At 37.8% G+C, this 11,650-nt stretch overlaps 1 protein-coding gene and 1 long non-coding RNA gene across 2 annotated transcripts in view; one reads left to right on the top strand and one right to left on the bottom strand.

The window, feature by feature from the left end:
- The first annotated feature begins 1,028 nt into the window (after nt 1–1,028).
- Nucleotides 1,029–11,650, top strand: part of LOC138696729 (medium-chain acyl-CoA ligase ACSF2, mitochondrial-like) — a 53,908-nt gene continuing 43,286 nt past the window's right edge. The window contains exon 1 of the mRNA XM_069822072.1: nt 1,029–1,367. The gene's annotated coding sequence lies outside the window, so the exon portion shown is untranslated. The remainder of the gene's footprint in view (nt 1,368–11,650) is intronic.
- Nucleotides 2,998–9,450, bottom strand: LOC138696734 (uncharacterized). The gene is made up of 2 exons (XR_011331447.1): nt 9,348–9,450; nt 2,998–5,329 (listed from the first exon to the last, which is right to left on the bottom strand). It is a non-coding gene; the product is annotated as an uncharacterized lncRNA (long non-coding RNA).

Genomic DNA, 11,650 nt, shown 5'->3' with positions numbered 1-11,650 from the left:
CGCACACATTAAGACGAGTTCAAAAATGTATCACAATGTCATCTTCTCAATCAATAACAACAACAAAATGCGAAATGAATGCCATCAGAATGTGCCGTTTGTTGCGGTGCCCCATTCAACTTGTGCCTTAACGTACACAAAACGAAAGACGACTGATGTCCGTACACGTCGTGTGTTGTGTGTTTGCTGTCTTAACATGTAAACAAACAACAAAAACTGTCGACGTCACAATCCACGTACAGTGGCCTGCACGTTCTCCGAACCTGTCGCCACTCGACTTCTTCCTGTGGGGAACTGTAAAGGACAGTGTGTACCAGAACATTCTGACAACACCAGACGACATGCAGCGACGCATTCGACAGGCTTGTGTGTCCACTCAGCCAGCAACATGCCGGACAGTCATATAGTCTTTCGGGGAACGCCTTCGAATGTGCATTAATGTGAATAGTTACCACTTGGAACATCTTCTGTGACTCTCAGAATATAACATTATCACATTGGAAGTACGTTTTTGTTTATTTTTGTTGTTGTTGTTGATTAGGAAGGTGACATTGTGATACATTTTTGAACTCGTCTTAATGTGTGTAATCAATGTAACATAATTAAAGTATGTAGTGCTATTTGAAAATTTGATGACGTCACGTGTATCTTGTACCATAATGTGGTTACATGCACCAAAACTCCACACTCATGTTAGCCTCTCGTTCTAACATAACGCTCAAAAACAAAAATTCCAATACCTATTCAAACAAAAAATTTATAATAGGTGCACAAGATAAATGGGGCAGCCTGTATATAAATTTATGACAGTTAAAATTGTTTCTTGAATAAATAGTGGTCTACATGAGCGTCATGTGCAGACTCTGTTAAAATGCGTAAAGCTTTATATATATATATATATATATATATATATATATATATATATATATATATATTTTATTTTATTTTATTTTATTTTTTGTAGAATGAGAATCTTGGATATGCTGCTGCTATTTTCCCAAATATAAATACCATATGATAATATGCTATTGGAAAAGGCGTAATAAGAATTTATGAGGTAGAATCAACCCAATATAAGCAAATGCTGGGTAACTGTCGGTGCTGGACCCCGGACTCATTTCGCCGTCGTTATCACTATTTCATTCAGACGCTAAATAACTGAGATGTTAATATAGTGTCGTAAAATAACCCACAGACAGTAAAAATAACTTCGCTTTTCGACAGATAGACACGAGGCGATGAAAACGTGTCCTGGGGAAGGAGAAAAGGTTCTACTACTTCACAAGGTCAGTAGATGTGTTCGGCTGATGTCTACAAACATCATATTATCACGGTAGTGAGCTTACATGGGAGATAAAACAACTGAGGTGAGTCTAATTTATAAATTTAGTAAATGACTGTCATAGCTTCTGACTGCAAGTATTTATTCTGTTGATAGTATACAGACGGTTACAAATATGAGAATCATTGCCATATTCATTACTATAAATATCTTTGAACGAAAATACGAGCGAGCGTTGTACGCAAGGCTTAAAGTGAGCAGCTGTATTGTTGTGTGGGGCCACAGTCTGGGGCCGAGTCCTGTCTGATAAGGGCTGTTATTAATGGTGGAACTCTCTATATCCTTATTAAATTCGTAGCACAAAGATCCCCGCTAGCAGCCAAGCATTCATTTTCTTCACATTGCACATTGGGTATTTTAGCGGCTGAAGTTTTCATTTACGTACTTTCGTGCTCTTAACGTCATAGCTGTGACACCGAGAAAAATGATAGAATAATACTTACGTAGTTACAAGTGTAATAGATTATTAGAGCATAAGTAAATGGGGTCTCATTCATTCATTCATAGTATTCTCCCCAAAGGCAGGTCTTTCACTGCAAACTCGGCATTCTCCAGTATTCCCTATTTTCTAGATAGTAAGTCTCTTCTCACACCATCGGTTTCAGCCCCTCGCATAACTGCTTTTATTTTAAATTACAAGTATTGTAACTAGTTCTACGAATCTAGGGTTGATTCTTCTTTTATATTTACGGTATTGCTTATTTATAGCTTAAGCTGTCTTGAGAAGTTGACAGCTATAACAAGCTGAAAGGTCAGTACCCTTCCCACACCACCAGTTTTTGTTATTCAGTATTCACTAATTGAACCGACTGATAATAGGAAAAGGATATAGGCGACACATGCGTTGTATTCGACAGAGAATAGGTAAGCCTATATTTCTGTTTTCTAGTCACTAATTGAGGGAACTGTGCGTGCCAAAGACAATGATTCTTGTCTTTTGGAGAGAGGATCTTAACATGATCACTACGTGCTGAAATTCTCGGATTTAGGATTGAATATTATTTGAAATTCAGAAATTGAAACTATCGAAAAGGTGTCGAGGACTTATTCCGATGTATTAGACATGCTTCAATGCTACTGAGTATCGTAGGTATCGAGGTATCGCGAGTATCGAGGTCCCATCTCTAGTCACAATTGTGCCGGACAAGGTCGCAGTTGGGGTTTTCCCGGGATTCTCCGGTTTCCCCATATTGGGAATCTACATCATTCCGTCAACATTTCTCCATTTCGTCTTCATTCCATAACATTCCACTATCGCCAGCTGGCAACGCACAGAGGGGAACTGACGTAGGAACGAGTGGGTACACAGCGAACCTTAGTGTAGTCAGTCGGTGTGGGTTCGGGAATGCGTCTAAATTGAGGGTTAGCGCAATAGATCGTAAAAGATCGCAGTGCTGGGTCTGGGTCATAGTGCTCCCTCCCGAAAATTTACTCCATTCCATTCTTACTTCTGGACCACTGTGTATGTTGAAAGTAGCTAGTAGCTTGTACAGCAAGGTGAAGTACAAAGGTGGCAGAGATTCTCAATCCTCCTATCCTTAATATTGCATACTAGTCAATCTTTTGTCGTACGATTGTTACTGCTTGTAAGAAAATGTGTGCAGTGGTTCATTGTTTGGAGAGGAGTAAAATGGGAAGAAACATTTGCAACAAAATCTGATTTTGAGATTTAATGTAACGTTAGTCCAGTCTTTATATAAACAGTACAAAAAAATATAACTACAAAGATGATCAAAATTACAAGCACAGAACGCAAAAAAAGTCAATGAGAAAATAGCATATGTATAAATGTAAAAAATAGTGTATGGTTTAGTGTCGTGCAATGTTCGAACATGAGAGAGGATATCAAGATACTAGGAACTTCGCCCTACTCCTTAGGCTTCCAGCAGTACGTGGAAGTGAAGAATGTAAACTAAAAACCGGTAAGAGGCCTTATGTTCGGTCCATGTTTACCGAGTCTCCGTAGACCCGAAGCTCCTTTTATGCTTGTTTAATATTTGCCTCTCCTTACATACGTTCGGTACCTTTCTCCTTCGTTCCTCCTCTCCCTGCGCCTTTATGCTTCAGCTACTAAAGAATGTCAGGCACATATCTTGCGAAGTTACTCATAGTAATGAGTGTAGGCAATTTTTCTTGTTAATAATATGACTAAACATTTACAAAAATATGCGTAGGGTATAAATAAAACAAACAAAGCATATTTAAAAAACGCGTATGTTCAAAGTACCGACTAGTATTGCGCTATTTTCAAAGGTGAGAAAGGAAACCAAGACATTACAAACTCCGTTTTATTCTACATGAAAAATTAATTGCAAGATCTGTGCTAAAACATGAAGGAGTGGGAGTGGAGGACAGCGAATATTTTATAACAATGTGGAACAAATACGAAAGGCCTTCTTCTGCAGAGCGAACATCGACGAATGTCGAACTTCGTCGTACTCTACTAACTTAAATCGAACATAGTGCCTATAATGCACGTCGCTAATACTGCCAACATCCATATACAGGGTTGTTTCCGATCTATGATAATGAATTTGAATGACGTCATGTGCGTCAGGACTCACACCGACAGCTGAATTGCGGCGAGAGGTGACAGTAGCAGTAGTGAGTGATTTCATAATCAGAATGCACGGTGTATCACAGTAGCAATGCCCAAAAAACCGAGCCTTTATGGAAGGGGTACGTAACAACTCTTTCCGATGACAAGTACAGTTACGTGAAAATCACAGAAGCCTGCAAAAAACGTGGTTTCGTTATTTCCAAGAAAGGCATTTTCTGTATACCTAATAAGACTGGCAAAGCTCGGATGGGATTAATTCCAGATTGGAAAAAGCAAGCAAATCCACCCCTGTTACAAGTCGCCGCACACCATGAGATGATACAAATTAATTCCAGTCGAGCTTTACCAATCGTATTAAGTACACAGAAGATACCTTTCTTGGAAATAACGAAATCTCGTTTATTGCAGGATTCTTTTATTTTCACTTAACTGTACTTGGCATCGGAAAGGGTTGTTATGTATCCCTCCCAAAGAGACTCGATTTTCTTGAAATTTCTGCTGTGAGTCGCCGTGCACTCTGACTATGAGATCACTCACTACTGGTCTGTTACCTCGCGCCACAGTTCAGCTGTCGTGGAACTCCTGACGCACAAGTCATTCAAATTCGTTATCAGAGATCGGAAACAACCCTGTAATCACACAAATATTGTGATTTATTTGAATATTATGCGCAGAATGTAATTGTAGCTATTTTCTGTCGGTAATTGGTATAGTAATAACTATCATGTATTTTTTTTAATAATGTGATGTACCTATATTCACGTATATTTCTGTCGATGTTTAATCATACCTATTTTAATAAAAATTATCTGTTCTTACTCTAAATAAAATTTCACAAGATTTGTTCTGAAATCCTTACTCAGCTAAAAGCATGAAGGGATAGGAGGGGAGGGTAGGAAAGGCCAGCAACTTCAAGGTAACAGATCATACAAGGAGAAAGTTCGAGCGAGCTGTGACAATCGCTTCTTCAAAGCAGATTTCTGTTCTTGTCACGCTCGACAAACTTGAACCGAACACAGAGCTTGAAATGCACGACACTAGTATGTGTACTGTAACCTTATTATTTAAAATGAGCAATACTAGTTGTTCGACGGATTTGTTGGGTCTTGATTATAATAAACTCCGGGGAATCCACCAGGATACCCGGCTCCGAATGGGTTGTTGTAGCTCCCGAAATATCCTTTATTATATACACTGGGGTACATAAGTGGATATAGGTTAGGATATCCTCCGAAATACTCTCCTGGAAATCCTCCATAGTACGGTGCAGGATAGGCTCCGGGGTAGTAGCCGTTGTAGATCCCAGGAAAAGCCCGCGGATCTATTTGACTGTTGTCCTTTCCATTTCCAAATGGAAGATTTTGAGGAGCTGCAGACGCCATGGTCGTAGAGGCCATGACTGTGATCAGGAACAACGCTGAAGATTTCTGAAGCAATAGATACAACAGATTATCAGTTTTCGTCAGTTTGTTGAAAGAAATATAATCGTAATAATCATAATTATCATTGTCATCATTATGGAGTCTCGTAATTCAGGAGATGCTGGTGATCCACCGAAATAAACAGAGCTGCAGACAGGCCGTATGAAATTTTTTATGAATATGGAGATTTTTTTCCGATTATTGGTAGGCCTACTTTGTTTCTCCTGCCATTCTAATCCTACTATTATTCCAGTATCATCGCATGGATATTACTGCAAAGACCATGAAATTTCTTAAAATAACCGGAGTAATGAAGTCTCAAAGCTTTCCCAAATCCAGAAACAAACGAGATTAAAAGTAGGTATAGATATAACATTTTGGCAATACTTATATTATTGTATGGATGCGAACTATAAAAAATATGCATAGCAGGATCACAAAACAAACATACAAATCGCAACTTAAAGTTGAACCAGTTCTTTGCAAAATCCACCATTACAAGAATAAATGCAAACTGCATGTCGAGAGAATGTCAAAAGAGAGGTTATTCACTTAATTTTGAGATATCATCCAACAGGAAAACGGAGCCAAGGTCGCCCTATTGGAAGAATACTGGTTGGGCAATTACACCGCAACAGGTCACTAGGCCTAGATCCTGGACTGTTGGATGATGATTATGATCATCATCATCGTCGCATCATAATATTATCATCTTTGAATATGATCTGTACATTAAATAAAGTAACTGTCATTTACTACAGTTAAAATTACCCGCTGTAGTGTAGCTGTTACTATGCTGGTTGTTGGATCTGAGGTTTCCAGGCTTAAACCCTGAAGAAAAAGATGATGGATTTTAAAATGTGATAAAATCCTTAACAAGGCATTCTCCCAAAGGGAAGTAAAGTTGAGGGGCCCATGTCGTAGATTTTCGACACTTATACCCAAGCCGTTATAACTGCACCTCCAAAATCCGCTATGTGCATTTCAACAGATTTTTTCACGAAAAAGAAAAAACATTATCACATGATTTTCAAAGCTACTTTCGGTATAATTTCAATAATTACATGAAAAATTATGAAAATTCACCGAAAGCAGCATTGAAAATGAAGGGAATTAAAAGTAATATTATTTTTCTCCTGAAAAATATGTTTAAATGCGTATAGCGAATTTTGAAGGCGCAACAACTTGAAAGCTTTGCGTAATGTTTGTAACGAGAGATGTGACGTTCTACGAGTACAATGACCATTAAAGAGCAGTTCTGACGCCTGCATATTTAATGCTATGCCTTTACGCAAAGAATTCTCGTTCCGTGAGTTATTGTTGTCAGAACGACATTTTTTTTTTGCGAAATTTTACAGGAGCGCTCCAAATTATTGATAATACTAACATAAATTAGTACGTAGTAGCTCTGATCAGGAATATAGTAGCACCATGTGTAACACAGCATGTGGCAAACAGACAACAACAGACAAGTCGCGGTAAGACAGCAGCGCTCCATGTAGCAGCAGCAGCAGATAGAAAATGCAACGTTATTGGTTCAGAAGGTTACCGTTCAGCGTTCTTCAAATTCTTCCTGAGAATGTTTACCAATACAAATAACAACTATCAAGTTATAGTTACAACGAATAGGGTATAATAGAATTCTATTCATGATAAAATATGGCTCCACACAAAATTTCTTGCTCATTTTTTCTTCCACGTTGAAATGCGGCGCTGAATAACCTCTGCACACTTGAAAGCGTGGTCGAATAAATACTATTCGTACATGTATTATTACCACCACTTCTTTTTGAGGCGGTGCAGTATCCTCCGGATGTTATGGACTTTTTTTTTGGTTCGATAATAGATCCTCTCACATGGCTTGCCTCCCTGGTCGTGTGGTCAGCACGATGCAGAATCATTGTGAAGACTTTACACTACAAGATAAGGGACAAACACTAAGTCCCGTGGAGTGGCTCAGTGATACATCTCCGCCAACGCCGAGAATCGAACCACGGACGGCCTGGTTGGGAAACACAAGCTCTATCCTCTAAGTCATACCGACGGACTAATACAAGACCTACTACTACTAATGGTAATAATAATATTATTATTGTTATTATCATATTATTATTATTATTATTATTATTATTATTATTATTATTATTATTATTATTATTATTAATCACATATTAGGCTTTTGTAGGCCCTGTTCGACTTTTTTTAAGACTTACCCTTCGCCTAAAACCTTCTGGTTTGTTTGTATTCTACACATTCTGTATTCATTAATTCTCAGATTCAGTTTTTTTTTTTTTGTGTTTTCGATTTTACCAATAACTTTGTTCTTTAAATTCCTAAAAGTAACAGTTATTCTTGGATTACCTACGATGAATCTATAGGAACTAATTCTAAGAAATGGAATTACTTTCGGACTCAGCATAATATCAAAAGGACATTTATATACGAACTTGATTAGTATACTTTGTCTTATGGCGGACCATGAAATGCATGATAAGTTTGGATAAATAATAATAATAATAATAATAATAATAATAATAATAATAATAATAATAATAATAATGGTGTAACACTTTAAATATTGGACATTATACTCTTTCCGTATTTATTCAGCAGTAAATATTCAAAAGAAATAATTTCTGATCATAAGAGTCTTAATGATACAAGACCACGGTTTAAAAGCTTTACAGAACACACACGAGCGAAAAGACATGCATTGAATATCTACTTTCTTGTGAAAAATCGAAACCGGTTCCCTGATATTGTAGCAATTTATTTTATACTGCAACTAACATCCATTCCTCCTGGAAGAAAAGGCGAATAACTTTTAAGCTATTAGTTTGACTATAAAAAAGGAAGGCCAGAGTATTCAGCTTTAAACTATTGATGGATATGATAGAAAGGAGCAAAAATACTTAATAATCGTTTTTCTACAGCCGTTTTCTCAAAATAAGAGCCTGTCATATTCGGCAACAGTGTACATTGGGGTTACAATGTATGCCTTATCTGTGGTTAAAAAAATTGCGAGAGTTGTTATTTGAAATCGCCGACAAAAGCGCTTCCGCGGTTCGTGACCTCTGATCCTCAGATGTAACACATTAAGACTCCTCTTCTACTTCAAAATCCGTTGCTTCATCTCTAGAATGTCTGGTGGTCGGTGTGATTCTTTTCCTATACATAATGGCATCAGGCATCACATTTCCTTTCAGCTGAGACATCGGTGCAGCGACGTGGAGCTCGTCTATGTGGAAATCCAGCTTGGTAGTTTCGTTCTCCATCTCTAGTATTCTGTCGGACTTATCCGTATGTTTAATTAATCCCGAATTGCGAGTTCTTCCACGCCTCATCGTTGCTGTCTACCCATGAAACGTTGATTCCTAAGAAGTTCAACAAATAAGATCGCACAACGTAAAATAAACATTAAGAATTTTGAATGCAATCTTCTGTTTCTACTGGTGGGTAGATTCCATAGGTTCAATTTACTTTTATTCAGTTTTCATACTGACCGTTTTTTAATACAGCATATCATAATATCGCAACGAATTCATCATCTAACACTATGATAAAATACATAATATATGAAACGCCTTGACTTTTCCTCAAGGATTGGGCACGTGACATTGACAAGTTTTTTCTTATTTTAGCAGGTTATTTTACGACGCTTTGTCAACATCTTAGGTTATTTAGCGTCTGAATGAGATGAAGGCGATAATGCCGGTGAAATGAGTTCGGGGTCCAGCACTGAAAGATACCCAGCATTTGCTCATATTGGGTTGAGAGAAAACCCCGGAAAAACCCTCAACCCGAGCGGGAATCGAACCCGGGCCACCTGGTTTCGTGGCCAGACGCGCTACCGTTACACCACAGGTGTGGACATTGACAAGTTAAAGGACTCCCAGGCTACATTGTCAGCATGACACAAGGCCAACACCAACATGAGCAAACAGTCTTTACTTAAAAATGTATTCTTGTAATTTTATATATTTTCACTTTATGCAATATTTGTAGTTGAATTTCTTGTACTCACCATTGCTGCGAGTTAGAAGCTGGAATACGAAGTGCTCGGTACAACATTATCGCTGTAATTGTGTGTTTATATGTATATGCTGCCAACTACCTCACAACTTGCACCTCACTTACAGTTTGTTGTGTAATTCAAGGATGGACAAATTTTGTAAGAAGCAGAGCGATTCGAGCGCTATTTAGCTACGGTAGATAGTCCATAATGTGTCGTTTCTTTTCGTAGTTAATTAAGAAAACTTATTATCAACTATCTTATATCAGAAGTCCTTCGCCGAGATTGAAGTAGTTTGATTTCCGGCTGTAATATCCGAGTTCAATTCCTGGCAGGCAAATGGAGGTTACCAGCGTGTCATGTAGATGAGCATAAATCCTTTCCCTGTGTTTGCTGTGTTGTTTCAAAAGGTGACAGTATGCCATTTTCGTCGCATGGCCAAGAAATCTGTTTATTTAAATTTCTTATGCTGGTTAAGAATGAGAACAAAATAGTAATAATAATAATAATAATAATAATAATAATAATAATAATAGTAATAATAATAATAACAACAATAACACTAATAATAATAATAATAATAATAATAATAATAATAATAATAATAATAATAAATATAAATGACACTCGGGAGGAAATTAAACGCAGAATAAATATGGGAAATGCGTGTTATTATTCGGTTGAGAAGCTTTTATCATCTAGTCTGCTGTCAAAAAATCTGAAAGTAAGAATTTATAAAACAGTTATATTACCGGTTGTTCTGTATGGTTGTGAAACTTGGACTCTCACTCTGAGAGAGGAACATAGGTTAAGGGTGTTTGAGAATAAGGTGCTTAGGAAATATTTGGGGCTAAGAGGGATGAAGTTACAGGAGAATGGAGAAAGTTACACAACGCAGAACTACACGCATTGTAGTCTTCACCTGACATAATTAGGAACATTAAATCCAGACGTTTGCGATGGGCAGGACATGTAGCACGTATGGGCGAATCCAGGAATGCATATAGAGTGTTAGTTGGGAGACCGGAGGGAAAAAGACCTTTGGGGAGGCCGAGACGTAGATGGGAGGGTAATATTAAAATTGATTTGAGGGAGGTGGGATATGATGATAGAAACTGGATTAATCTTGCACAGGATAGGGACCGATGACGGGCTTATGTGAGGGCGGCAATGAACCTTCGAGTTCCTTAAAAGCCATTTGTAAGTAAGTAAATAATAATAATAATAATAATAATAATAATAATAATAATAATAGTAATAATAATGATAATAATAATAAATGAACTCTATGTTATATTGTATTATACTTGGACTCTCACTCTAAGAGAGGAACAGAGGTTAAGGGTAAGGTGCCTAGGAAATATTTGGGACAAAGCGAGATGAAGTTACAGGAGAATGGAGAAAGATACACAACGCGGAACTGCACGCATTGTATTCTTCACTTAAAATAATTGTTGTTGTTTAGTCAACTGTCTGAAGACAGATCTGAACCTCGCAAGTCATACCAGGAAGGCACCACTTATGAGGCAACTAGGCCAGTTGGTCTAGTGACCAGTTCACTTCCCCCCTCCATTGCACACATCGCCGACTAGCTACATATTACACTAGTCAGACTTCAGATAAATACAAACAATTGTTCTTCCTCTGACACATATCGTCAAGTGAGATGTACTGCCTGATATAATAGATGTACATATCAGCCAGACGTTTGAAATGGGAAGGTCATGTAACACGTAGGGTGAATCCAGAAATGCATATAAAGTGTTAGTTGGAGGACCTGAGGGAAAAGGACCTTTGGGCAGGTTGAGACGTAGATGGGAGAGTACTATTAAAATGGATTTGAGGGAGGTGGAATATGATGGTAGTTGTTTAGTCAACTGTCCGAAGACAGGTCTGAACCTCACAAGTGATACCAAAAAGCACCACTTATGAGGCAACTAGGTCAGGACATAATGTGGTAGGGTGGCCAGTTTCTTTCCCTTTCCAATGCATACATCGCCGATTAGCTACATGTTACACTAATCAGACTTCAGATGCATACAAACAATTGTTCTTCCTCTGACACATATCAATTGAGATGTACTGCCTGATAATAGAGGTACATATCAGTCAGAACCTGGACTAGATTAATCTTGCTCGGGATAGGGACTGGTGGCGGGCTTACGTGAGAGCGGAAAATGAACTTTAGGGTTCCTTAAATATCATTTGTAAGTAAGTTCAGTTCCATATCTTCAAATTCCAAAACATTCTTTCATCTTTCTGTCTTCCTGTAGATGATATAGTAGTAGTAGTAGTAGTAGTGGTAGTGGTAGTGG

Source organism: Periplaneta americana, chromosome 3 (assembly GCF_040183065.1).
Source record: "Periplaneta americana isolate PAMFEO1 chromosome 3, P.americana_PAMFEO1_priV1, whole genome shotgun sequence".
Taxonomy (NCBI): domain Eukaryota; kingdom Metazoa; phylum Arthropoda; class Insecta; order Blattodea; family Blattidae; genus Periplaneta; species Periplaneta americana.
This window is presented reverse-complemented; position numbering and strand designations above follow the sequence as displayed.